The 13,708-nt window shown below is 38.5% G+C and overlaps 1 protein-coding gene across 2 annotated transcripts in view; it reads left to right on the top strand.

Annotated features, from left to right (window-relative positions):
* RGL1 (ral guanine nucleotide dissociation stimulator like 1) overlaps positions 1-13,708 on the top strand; it is a 224,635-nt gene continuing 210,927 nt past the window's right edge. For both annotated transcript variants that reach the window (XM_032862657.1, XM_032862655.1), the window contains exon 1: positions 1-84. The gene's annotated coding sequence lies outside the window, so the exon portion shown is untranslated. The remainder of the gene's footprint in view (positions 85-13,708) is intronic.

Below are 13,708 nucleotides of genomic sequence, written 5' to 3'. Positions count from 1 at the left end.
GGCCTGCACTGAGCAGAGAGCCTGATGTGGGGATCGATCCCAGGACCCCAGGACCACAACCCGAGCTGAACCAACTTCACTGAGGTATAACTTATATAATAAAATGTACCCATTGTGTGTTCAGTTATATGAGTTTTGACATATGGATATACTCATGTTGCCACCATCACAATAAAAATATAAAACATTCACATCAACCCCAAATTTTCCCCGGGTCCCTTCCTTCCCCATGACTCCTTCATGGCTCTAGGGAAGTATTACCTTTTTGCTGTTACTATAGATTAGATATTATTTTTCCCCAAGTTTCACATTACATGGAATCATAAAGTATGAATTTTGGCGTCTTTCACTTGTTGCTCAGTGTAATGTTTTCCAGATTTATCCATGTGATTATGTATATCAGTAGCTTGTTACTTTTTTAATACTGAGTAATATTCCATTGTATAGAATGCTATAATTTATCTATTCGTCTGTTGATGGACATCTGTGTTGTTTCTAGTTCGGCACTCTTATGAAAAAGGTACTCTGAACATGCCTGTCCACGTCTTTGTGTGGATGTAGGTTTCTATTCCTCTTGGACAAATGCTTAAGAGTGAAATTGCTGGGTTGTATGGTAAATGAGTCTCAACTTTCTAAAAACTGTCAAACTTTTTTATCAAAGTAGTTATTATTTTATATACCCACGGGCAACATATGAACATTTCAATTACTCTGCGTTCTTGCGAACGCTTGGCTTTTGTCAATGTAAACAAGTACTTGACATAGCAATTCGGAAAGACTAGTTTCTCTTGCTTGTCGTTTGACAGGATGGGAGTAAACAGTGGATGGGATTCTGTAGTTCTTCTGTTTCTTCATTTGCATAACCAACCCCCAGTAAATCTCCAAGAGCACCATGCTTATCAAGAAATTTGATAATTAGCTTCTTAATTGCTTCCAACTCCTCTTATGCCAGCCTTTCTCTTCCAAACCAAATCACTGATAGTGCTGAGCTGAGCTCAGTCCAGTCTCATCCTTGAGTTAGGACAAGAGTATGTGGAAGCTCAGAGAAAATATTATGGCCATGGACTCAGTATGGGGAGGATATGGTGAGCTCCGACAATCCTCTAAGTGCTTGCCGTCAAGAAGGCTGTTGTCAGTCTCATTGTTTCACTGTAAGTATTACCTTTTCTTTTATTCTTGCCTTTCATGTTTTATAGTTTTAACATGATGTGTTTAGGTGTGGATTCAGTTTTCTTTAGTCTGCCTGAAATCCAAATCTGGTGATTCTTATTTTTCATTAACTCTGGAAAATACTCAGAAGTATTTGAACCCTTAAAATATTAGAGATATTTGTCTCCTCTGTTCTTTCTTTTCTCTTCTTCTGGAACATTGATTAGGTATATATCGAACCTTCTTACGTGACTCTAAGTTTTCGGCTGTCATTCCTGCTGTTCATCTGTCACTGCTGCATTCCAGACACCTCTTCCAAGTCAGTCCTCTAGCTCTCCCCTTTTCTCTACGCGTCTGTCAATTTGCTGTTTAATCCACTTACTGAGTTGTTTTTTTGAGTCACTGAATATATATATTTAGTTTCTGTACTTTTCTCTGTTTTCATATTTTTGATCTTTTTATTTTTTATTTATTTATTTTTAAAAGATTTTATTTATTTATTTGATAGAGAGAGATCACAAGTAGGCAAAGAGGCAGGGAGAGAGAGAGTGAGAGGGAAGCAAGCTCCCTGCTGAGCAGAGAGCCCGACGTGGGACTCGATCCTAGGACCCTGGAATCATGACCTGAGCCGAAGGCAGCGGCTTAACCCGCTGAGCCACCCAGGCACCCTATTTTTGATCTTTTTAATCTTTAATTATTTTAAATGTTATTGCTATGTAGTCTGTAACAGGTAATTCTATTACCTAGTGTTCTTGGGAATTTAACTGTGCCTTTTGTTATTTCTGCCTACCCTTGCTTATGGTGAATTGTACTTTTGGGTGTTGTAAACTTTGTTTTTTAAGTCATGCTTGGTGGGAATCCTGTGTGGTCTGCACTAAAGATACGTGCCACGGCAGTGGTTCTCAATCTTTGCTGCATGCCTGTTAGAATCACCTGGTGAGCCTTTAAAAGTTAGAATGACAGCTGGAACCCCAGACCAGGTAACTCAGATACTATGAGTACGAGACTTACACGTTAGTGTTTTTCAAGCTCCATGGTTATTAAAGGGAAAAAAAAAGAAAGAAAAAAACAAAAAAAAAAACCCTCTCCCCAGTTATGGTTGAGAACCAGTGCTCCAGAAGAATTTGCTTTTAATTTTTATACTTCTATATATTAGAAGTTGTGTTTCCAGCATATTTCTAATATCAATTAGAATTTAATATCAATTTAATATCAATTTCTTATCTCTGGGCTTTAATATCAATTTTAATATCAGTATCAATTTCTCATTTCTGGGCTCCTGAACTATATAGGTAGTATAAAAATTTTCTAACAGTAGAAAAACATTTTAAATACAGAGTATCAACAAAGCCAATTTGGTTATTCGTATTATTTGCTTATAGACTGTCCCTCCAACTTTTTAATTGACACATATGATTATATATACTTAAAGTATAAAATGTGATGATTTTATAAATATAGGCATTGTGGAATGATTAGCAAGATCAAGGTAATTAAGACATTCATCAACTAACAGTTAATTCTGGGGTTTTGTTTATTTGGATTTGTGGTGAGAATGCTTATGGCCTACCTTCAGCAACTTTCAAGAATATAAGTATCCAAATAATATATAACAATACTATGTTATTAACTATAGTAACCGTGCTGTGCCCTACATTAGATCCTCAGAACTTACTCATCTTATAACGCAAAGTTTGTGTCCTTTGACCTGCATCTTCCCATTTACCCCTCCCCCCCAATCCTTGGTAACCACCATTTCATTCTGTTTCTGTGAAATCAAGTTTTTCTTTATTTTCTTTTCTATTCTTTTTTAAAAAGATTCCACATATAAGTAATACCATACAGTGTTGGTCTTTGGCTTATTTTACTTAACATAATGCCATAGGGGTTCATCCATATTGTTGCAGATGGCAGGATTTCCTTTTTTTAATGGCTGAATAATATACCATTGAATATACGCCATCTTTTTTTAAAGATTTTATTTATTTATTTGACAGACAGAGATCACAAGTAGGCAGAGAGGTAGGCAGAGAGAGAGAGAGGAAGGGAAGCAGGCTCCCTGCTAAGCAGAGAGCCCGATGCGGGGCTCGATCCCAGGACCCTGAGATCATGACCTGAGTCGAAGGCAGAGGCTTTAATCCACTGAGCCACCCAGGCGCCCCTATACTCCATATTTTTTAAACCTGTTTATCTCTTGATAGACATTAAGTTGTTTCCGTAGCTTGGCTGTTGTAAATAATGCTGCAGTGAAGCTGGGAGTGCAGATACCTCTTCAAGATACTGAGTTCAGGATTCGTTTGTTTGTTTTGATATATACCCAGGAATGGGATCGCTGGATCATGTGGTGGTTCTGTTTTTAATTTCTTGAGGAACTACTATTCTGTTTTCCATAAAGACTGCACCAATATGCATTCCTACCAATACATTCCCATCATACACACCAGTTAACATTTCCACCAACAGTGCTTAAGGATTCCCTTTTCTTCACATCTTTATCAACATTTTTTGTCTTTTGTCTTTTTGATAATAGTTATCTTGACAGGTATGAGGTCATATCTTATTGTGGTTTTGATTTGCATTTCCCTGATGATTAGTGATGTTGGACACCTTTTCATGTACTTATTAGTCGTTTGTTTGTTTTTGGAAAAAATGTCTCTCCAGATTTTTTGTTCATTTTTCAAAGTCAGATTATATGCTTCTGTGCTCTAGAATCCTATGTGTTCTTATATATTTTGGATATTAACTCTTTGTCAAGTATATGGTTTGTGAATACTTTCTCCCATTCTGTAGGTAGCTTTTTAATTTATTGATTGTTGCTTTTGCTGTACAAAAGCTTTTTAGTTTGATGTAGTCCCACTTACTTGTTTTAGCTTTTTTTTGCCTGTACTTTTAGTGTCTTATCCAAAAAAATCATTGTTAAGGCCAATGTCAAGGAGTTTTTTCCCTATTTTTTTTTAGGGGTTTAATGGTTTCAGGCTTACATTTAAGTCTTGAATCCATCTCAAGTAAACTTTTATGAGTAGAGTAAGACAGTGGTCCTGTTTCATGTCTGTCTAGTTTTCCCAACACCCTTTGTTGAAGAGACTGTTGTTCCCGTTGTGTGTTTTGGTGCCCTTGGCAAAGATTACCTGACTGTATATGCATAGGCCAACTTCCAGGCTTTTTATTCTGTTCCATTGGTCTCTGTGCCAGTACCATACTCTTCTGATTACTATAGCTTTGTAATTTAGGTTAAAATCAAGAAGCGTGATGCTTCCAGATTTAGTCTTCTTTTACAAGATTGCTTTGGAGTCTTTGTGATTCCATGAATTTTAGAAATAGTTTTTTCTCTTTCTGTGAAAAATGCCATTGGAATTTTGATAGGGATTGCATTGAACTTTGGGTAATATGGACACTTTTAACAATAGTAATTTTTCCAAGGCAAGAATGTGGAGGATCCATTTATTTGTGTTTTTTGCAATTTCTTTAATCAATGTCTTAAGTTAACAGTGTATGCATCTTTCACTTTTTTGGTTAAATTTACTCCTAAGTAGGACCACTTGGGTGGCTCAGTTGGTTAAGCATCTGCCTACTGATTTCAGCTCAGGTCTTGACTTGATCTCAGAGTTGTGAGTTCAAGCCCCACATTGGGCTCCATGCTAGGTTTGGAGTCTACTTAAAAATAAATTAATAAATTAATTTCTAAGTATTTTATTGTTTTTGATGCTATTATAAATGGGGTTGCTTTCCTAATTTTATTCAGGTAGCTTATAGTTAGTGTATAGACATGCAAATGATTTTGTATCCTGCAACTTTACTGAATTCATTTATTAGTTCTAACAGTTTTGTTTTTTTTTTTTTTTTTTTTGTGGGGGCTTTTTGGGTTTTTTTATATAAAATTTTGTTATCTGCAAAAAGATAATTTTTCCTCTTCATTTTTTTTTTTTTTTTTTAAGATTTTATTTGTTTATTTAACAGACAGATACACAGCGAGAGAAGGAACACAACCAGGGGGAGTGGGAGAGGGAGAAGCAGGCTTCCTGCTGAGCAGGGAGCCCAATGCTGGGCTCGACCCAAGGACCCTGGGATCATGACCTGAGCCAAAGGCAGACGCTTAACAACTGAGCCATCCAGGCGCCCCTTACCTCTTCATTTCTAATCTAGATGCATTTTATTTCTCTTCTTGCTTAATTGTTGTGGCTAGGATTTGCAGAGCTCTGGTGGATGGAAGTGGTAAGAGTGGACAAGCTTGTCATCTTTCTGATCTTAGAGGAAAGACTTTTCCTTCACCACTGAGTATGATGTTAGCTATGGATTTGTCACATGTGGACTTTATTTTGTTGAGGTGTCTTCCTTCTTTACTAACCCTGAATCATGAAAGGATGTTGAATTTTGTCATATGCCTTTCTGCATCTGTTGAAATGATCATGTAATTTTTATTCTTTTTTAAAAAAAGATATTTATTTATTTACTTGTCAGAGAGAGAGAGAGAGAGAGAGTGTGTGTGTGTACAAGAGTGGGAGTGGCAGGCAGAGGGAGAAACAGACTCCCCGCTGAGCAAGGAGCCAGAGCAGGGACTCCATCCCAGAATGCTGGGATCATGACCTGAGGGGAAGGCAGACGCTCAACCAACTGAGCCACCCAGACATCCCAGTTTTTATTCTTTTTTAAAAAAGATTTTGTTTATTTACTTATTTATTTGATAGAGAGAGAAAGAGCACAAATAGGCAGAGTGGCAGGCTGAGGGAGATGGGAAGCAGGTTCCCCACTGGGCAGAGAGTCTGATGCGGGGCTCAGTCAATCCCAGGACCTTGGGATCATGACCTGTGCTGAAGCAGACACTTAACCAACTGAGCCACCCAGGTGCCCCTAATTTTTATTCTTTATTCTGTTAATGTGGTGTACCACGTTGATCTATGTATGCAGAAGTATTTATGTTCCAGGGATACATTCCCCTTGATCATGGTGTATGACCCTTTTAATGTGCTCTTGAATTCCATTTGCTAGTATTTTGTTATGAATATTCACATCTGTGTTCATCAGGGATATTGGCCTGTAATTTTTTTTGTAGTTTGCTTGTTTGGCTTTGGTATCAGGTGCTGGCCTCATAACATGAGTTTGAAAGTGTTTCTTCCTGGGATGCCTGGGTGGCTCATTCTGTTAAGTGTCTGCCTTTGACTCAGGTCATGATCCCAAGGTCCTGGGATTAAGCCCTGTTTTGGGCTCCCTGCTCCATGGGGATCCTGCCTCAGTTAGGTAAATAAATTTGAACTTTGTGTTTGGGGATGCTGGGGAGTCTATGCTGAGATAGATTCCTTGTCATCTCTTTTTATTAAGAAAGTAGCCCTTTGAGGACTTATGGGGGGCAGGGAGGGACTCCATCCCACTTCTCCACATTAAGCAAACCCAAGGCTTTATCATCTATTTCTGTACAGCTATAAAGCCCCAAACTTCTTGCTTATCAGTATCAACAAATAGTCTCGGGACATTCAGTGTAATATATCTATATTGATGTACTTCTCTTGTCCGGTGCTATAATTTCCCTTACTTCCTTGAGATGTTAGACTTCCTTGTGCATTTAAAATCTTTGTTTTATTTTATCCAACAATCCCAGATTTTTCTGTGTACTTGGGCCACAATATTGCTAGAAACAGAAGTTTTACTATGACTGTGAGTCTATACCTTCATGGCCATGCCCTGTCCTTAAGTTCATTCTTCCATTCATAGTGTCTGCCTGAATCAAGAGGGCATTTGCTGTGTCTTTGGACGTGATATATTGCGCTTGCAAGTGTCCTCATGGAGACAAACCTCTGGAGCTTGTATGTGTTTCCCTAGACTGTGCCTGGCCTGGTTTGGGGCCAGCTGGCCTGTGTTGCCAGGGTCCCAGCATGATTTGAATTCCAGCCTACCTGAATTATGTCAACCACTGTTCTTTTTCTTCTGTTTCCAAGTCTCTGTCTTCACTGACTTGCCAATCTGAAGTCTGGCTTCAGTTTATTTCCTGGACTTGTCTTTCTACTAAGGACTCTATTTCTGATCTGAGAGTTTGTAGCATAGTTTATAGCAATGTGGGAATGGGTCCAACTTAGGATTCAGATTTCTAAGATGTCCAGATGGTCTTAACAAAAACTAACTTTCCACTTCATTTTTAAAACACTTATTTTATTGAGTATATAAATCCCAAAGACTCTCCCTTACATGTTGATAATATATATACCCATAGTATTAATTGAAGATAAATACTGAATTACTCATTTTGTCAGAAGGAGAAGTTTACAGTTGAGGTTACCCTTTGATTTAATTTTATTTGTTTAATTCACGAGGAGCCATCTCTCTGTATACCAAACACAGCCAGCTGCGGTTAGATTGTGGCTGTTCTAGACCATGTACTCTTTTGCTCTGAAACCTTGTAAGGAAATTGAGTCTGGCAGAAAGCATCCAGAGAACTCCTGGCAGTATTGGATGGATTGCTTACCCCAGTTTGGGCTTTCTTATTTCTTTTAGGGAGCCCTGGCAAGTTCACTACCAAGACATCCGTCTTACTCCGAGAACAACCCTAGCTCTGTGCCAGTGGTGTTAGCATTTGATTATGGAAAATGGCTTTGAAGATGAAACAAGGGATCTGGTGGCAAGAGAGCACTCTGTGCTCATAACAAGTCCACAGAAATTATGAGTTGAATGGTTGGTCAGTAGTCTAGTAGAATTTTTAATCTTTATTAGTCGTATCCATTGGGCTTCATGTTGGTGTCCCTTCCATCATTTCATCCTTATTTAGATTTCTCTTCATACTTTCTCTCTTGCTTTTCTGGCAGCATCTTCAAAAGGAGTTTGGAGGCTCTTCCAGAAGTTGCCTTTGAAGATTGTTGCAATGTGTATACTTGTCAAAAAGGATTGACCGAACCCCGTGGAACGCTATTTCACACGTTAGGTCCTGAGCCAGTCTCACTCTTCTGTTCTGATCTGATCATCCAGAATGATCCAAAAGAAAACCATCAGAGCTAATTATAGAGCCTAGAGTGATCTTCAGATTCCTTTTTATTCCTTTTTCTGATGCAGAGTACTCAGGAATCTTGTACTCTGGGTGAACCCAATTTGCATTCTTGTTGGAATTGGGAAAGTAGGGGTTTAGAATTCATTTTGAAGGCAAACTTGAAATTTATGTAGTAACACTTAAATTCTATATGGTTTTCTTTTTTCTTTTTTTCTCAATCCTCCTTCCCTGTCTCCCCCCCCCCCCCCCCCCGCCCTGCTTCTTTCCTTTTCTTCCCTCCCATCTTCCTTCTTTCCTTATGTCTTGGTAGCTTGGATTTTGTTGAAGGGAAAACATTATTTTTATTACAAAAATGTGAATTAGAATAATGAGATCTTGGGTTTGGAAAGAAAACTTCACGTTCTTCTATTTCAGCCATTTAACTAACATTTGAATCCTTTCTATTCTATCCACAGTCTGTGATGGGATAGATACTTTCATTACTTACAGTGAGAGGCAACTCCCTCTGTTCCAAAGTAGCCCATTGCAATTTTGAACAATGCCGACGGTTACATAGCTGTTGTTTTGTTGACTTGAAATGTACTTTTCTGTACCATCTTCCTACCACTTTTTAGTTTCTCTTCTTGGAAGCTTGTAAAGCAGCATTTTTCAAATTTTAGGCTAAAATCCAGGGATTGTGGAATAATTTTCATTGGAGATGACCAGCATTAAAAGAAAATAAGAAAAAGAAGACAAAGAAATAGGTAGAATAGAAGTAGCATAGAATAGAAAAGAAGATATCAGAGTATATTATAAGTAGTAGGGTGTCCATGAACCCTTTGTCTTGATCGCATAGTTAAGTTATTTAATCATATAATTAACTATGTAGGTAAACTGAATCTCAGGGATTAAGAAAAAGTTTGAAAGCTGCTGAATAGAATCTCAGTTTTCCTCCCCATGGCCATCCTGTATTTGAGCCGTTCTCATGCCACATCAAGTCTCTTCTCCTCTAAGTTGAACCGTTCCTTTTGCTCATCCGTATACTGGCATTACAGTCTCATATCTCTCCTTGCCTTTTTAAATACACCCTAGCTTACTTAGTTGGTATGAAAAATATGGACCTCGAATCAAAACCATGTTTCCAGCTGTACTTTGATTGAAACAGAGGCAATCCAGACCATTCTTTGCCTGGTTAGCAGAACGCAACTCAATGCATTTCATCGCAGCCCGAGGCCGTATGTTATGATGGTTAAACGCACAGACTCAGGCGACTGGTTTTGGAGTCTGTCCGTTCAGCTAGCGCAAGCCTTGGAGTAAGCTGACTAGTAACTTTGGGCAAGTTACTTAAACTCTCCGTGCTTCCGTTTTTTTCACACAGAAAAATGTAGGATAACAATACTTCAGAATACTTTTGGGATTATCAAATGAGCTAATACATGAAAAGGGTTTCAAAAAGTGCCAGGCATATGGTAGCACTTAATGAATGAATATGTTTCTAAACCAGGTACAGCAAATTGTTGATCCACTTAACTTTTCATCAACTCAGATGTCTAGAGCTTTTGGTGTGTCCTATAAGTAGTGTGATCATGTGTCCCCATTTGCCGAGGGGAACCCCACTTTGCACCTGTTTTCCTCGTGTAATTTATAGTGTCTCCTTTTACTCTCAAACGTGGCCCAGATAGAAACTCATGTTTGATTATTCTGAACTCTGTTTTTGTAGTAGGAATTTCTCCAGTTAAATGCCCCCCTCCCCCCCAGCTAAAAACTGTATCTTCTCTAAGTACTTGATCAATTTTGGATTTACATGGAGGATCTTACTTTTTTTTCCCCTCTGGAAACTTCACCTCAATTCTCTGCCTACAAACTCTCTTTCCCTCCTTGACAAGTGGCAGAATCAAGATTGAAAACAGAGTCTAGCTGACTCTCAAGGATAGGGTTTCCTCACTCTGGGAAATTACCTTGGTTTCATTTGACCCATTAATCTGTTCTGTGAGGAACTTCTGGATTCTGATTAAGTTATTCAGAGTAATTATTCATCCTCTCAACCTTATATTATTTACACATTTTTAATTCATTCAACAAGTATTTTATGAACTTCCATGGGATGCCGGGTCCTGTTCTAGGAGACAGGGATGGAGCAGGGGCCAGCCAAGTTCCTTCTGCTAGGGAACTGATGTTCTTTGAAGGTTGCTCTGGGTCTTAATCCAAGTAAATTGGGGTTGCCCAAATAGGATTTATATAAAGCCCAGGGACTGGTAACTAGATACTTCCTTCTGGATTAAAAATATGTATCCCATAAAAGTAGCATTTGGCAATCATTTAATATAATGAATCTGTTTATATTATCACTCAACCTGTGTTTTTTCTTCTTGTGCAAAGGATAGTATAAACCGACTGCCAAAGGCCTTTTTCTTGCTACAGCATATCTCTGATATTTTCTAGATTTATTAGTCTGCTGTGAGAGCAAGGAAATGGTTTAGACTAACTCATTCCTAGTGGCAGCCCCATAGTATTCTTTATTCCTATTTTTTTAATAATTGCACTTTATTTTATTAATTTTTTTAAAAATTAACATATAATGTATTATTAGCCCCAGGGGTACAGGTCTATGAATCGCCAGGTTTACACACTTCACAGCACTCACCATAGCACATACCTTCCCCCATAGCATTCTTTAAATAACTGTATATATTAATGGTCTATTCTAGAGTGTTGTTGTGGTCAGCAGTTCTGTAGTTTGCAGAACTTGCATTCTGTTATTTTGGAGGTTGGGACTTTCCTTCATTTGACCAGCTTCCTCTCAACTGCTTAGATTCCTTAAAGATGCCCCCTGTTGGCCCAGTGATCTCATTTGCTTAATTCTTTCCATAGCCTACAATGTAGTTTGGTCAAGCCAGGAGATTAAAGCTTCTTTAGAGAAGCTAGATGCTCTTTTATAATCTGACTCATCTTTGGTTTCGGATCCTTCTAATGAATTTATTAATGAAATTCTTCACTGAAATTTGGATGTTGTAACAGTGACTATTTATCAAGTACATAACTAGGCACAAAGCATAGTAAGCATTTTACAAGCGTATCTCCCTTAGTTATGTAGTACCACCACCACATAACTATCATCTCCACTTGAGAGATGAGGAAAGCAAAGTACACAGGTAGTGAGGTATAGAGCAGGAACTAGAACCTGGTCTGCAATGTCAGGATAATTGGAGACTGGGGTATCTTCATCACTAAAATTTGGACAGAGGTTCTTGATCAAATAGTCTTCTACTATGGAAGACTTTCTTCTCCTTCTCCTCCTCCTCCTTCTGCCTTCTTCTTCTTCTTCTTCCTTCTAAAAGAGGAAGAGAGAGGGGAAAGGCGCAGAAGGAGAGGGAGAGAGAGTCTTTAAGCAGACTCCTTGCTGAGTGTGGAGCCCAAGAGGGGGCTTGGTTTGAGAGAATCTCAGGTAGGCTTCATGCCCAGGCAGGTCTTGATCCGACCCTGAGATCATGATCTGAGCCAAAATAAAGAGTTGGATGCCCAACTGACTGAGCCACCCAGGAACCCCTGGAGGACTTTCTTCTAATGTGATAAAATTAAGTTTGCATTTGTAAATTATAATTTTGTTGATGATTCATAGTTCTTGGCTAAGATATTTTACTTCCACAAAGATGAAGCTATTAAAGCAGATGTAGATGAGGTGGAACTTTGCGGGGGGAGGGGGGGGAGGGGAAATAATCTAAGGAAAACTGCCCAAGCATCCACAATGTCTATTCATTTGCTTTTCTTCATGAAAATGAATAAAAATGAATATGCAGCTATGTGTGACCTCCTAGGCAGTGAAACACAGTTTGCTTTCTGTGAAATAGACCAGGACACCAAAGACCAAAATAAGTTCTTTTGAATTATTTTCTCACTCTCCATTGATTCAGTCTTCCCTGCTGTGATACCATGATCAGTGAGTTTAATTTTCATTAGTTCATATCAGGCTTATTTTCTAAAAGACTTTGGGCTGATTGGCGTATTAGCGACATTAAAATGATTATTTCTATATTACTGACATCATCTCTGTTACTACTGAACAGGAGGCTTTTTTTTTTTTTTTAAAGATTTTATTTATTTATTTTACAGAGACAGATCACAAGTAGGCAGAGAGGTAGGCAAAGAGAGAGGGGGAAGCAGGCTCCCTGCTGAGCAGAGAGCCCGATGCAGGACTCAATCCCAGGACCCTGAGATCATGACCTGAGCCGAAGGCAGCGGCTTAACCCACTTAGCCACCCAGGCACCCTGAGCAGGAGGCTCTTAAAGACAGGGATCCAACTCTTTTCTGTTCACTGCCACACTATTTGCTCTGAGTACCATTCATGGCACATTGCCACATTAATTGAGTAAATGAATGAATTGGTGAGGGGCAATCTCCATGTTAGCTTTAAGAAATTTTCTCTATCCCTTGTATTTATTTGGTTAGTGGTAAGTTGAGAAGCTCCTTTGTATCTTTTCTTAAAAGAGCAAGATTCTTTAAAAATATGTCATGTTTGAAAGAACAAAATTACTTTTTAAGACTTTCCATTTTGGAGAACTTTTGTTAGCTTGGTGAATTTCAGTGGCGCTGGCTGTTTGTGTGACCCACAGGAGGAATAGAGCAGAGCATTTGCAAGGGTGAGGCAAGGGACCTTTCAGTGTCGCTGTCAGCCCCCCTTTATAAGCCCAAATAGTCACAGAAACTGCTGGGGGTGGGAGGGCACTTGCCATATTGACACATCTGGTTTTTAGGTGGAAAGACCGGGAGATTTCAGTCCCAAAGTGGACAGAAGAGACTTTATTAGTGAGTACTAAGCACACCATAGAGGTGAAGTCCCAAACCCATAATTTGTTTGCTTCTTGCCCGTCCTGCCCTTGGATGTTAGTGGCAAGCTGCTTGAGCAGAGCTGAAGACAGCTTTTCCTTTGGAGACTCTTGCTTCTTTCCACTTAAATTATAATTATCATCTGAAAGTCCACCAATGTTTGACTTCAATATTTTTGTATTTATATTTATAGGTAGGTATATATTTAAAAACCTCATTTAGAGAACTCAATTTAGAGTAACAGCAATTAAGGAAAGGTATAATAGCATCAAGAAGAGAACACCCTAAATTGGCTTAGAGGTCTCTTTTTTCATTTGAAATGTTTAAAATTTCTTCAGTTACTCAAGAAGTTTAACTTTGTTAATAACAAAGATTTTCAAGTTCAGCCTAAAATCTGGAAAAGCAGTCAGTTGCCTGGTTATGAATCAACAGTGCCATCTGGTGCTTGCTACCTTGAATTACAACTGGAAGCACCAGCGGGGGCCATGAGAAACTAACTTCTACTGTATGTTCAATGACTTACAGAGAGTTGCAAAACCTATTTCTCCCCAGGTTGAGATTTTAGCTTTACATAATCAGAAGGGGTTTTCCATTTAGTTCAAACAAGGCAATGACCACGGTTTCCTCCAAGGTCTCCTTAGTGTTAAAATTTTTAAACATGCGGTAACATTAAAAACGGTAGTTATAATTTCATAAAGACTATATGAAATCTTTTCTGTTGCTGCCACTCTTTTTAGGTATTCTAATAAAACCTTGGATAATAGGTTAAGTTGGCTAAATCGATA

Source organism: Lontra canadensis, unplaced genomic scaffold (genome assembly GCF_010015895.1).
Source record: "Lontra canadensis isolate GAN:19392208 unplaced genomic scaffold, GSC_riverotter_1.0 scaffold24, whole genome shotgun sequence".
Classification (NCBI taxonomy): Eukaryota; Metazoa; Chordata; class Mammalia; order Carnivora; family Mustelidae; genus Lontra; species Lontra canadensis.
The sequence above is the reverse complement of the archived record's forward strand: the minus strand, read 5'-3'. Positions and strand labels throughout refer to the sequence as shown.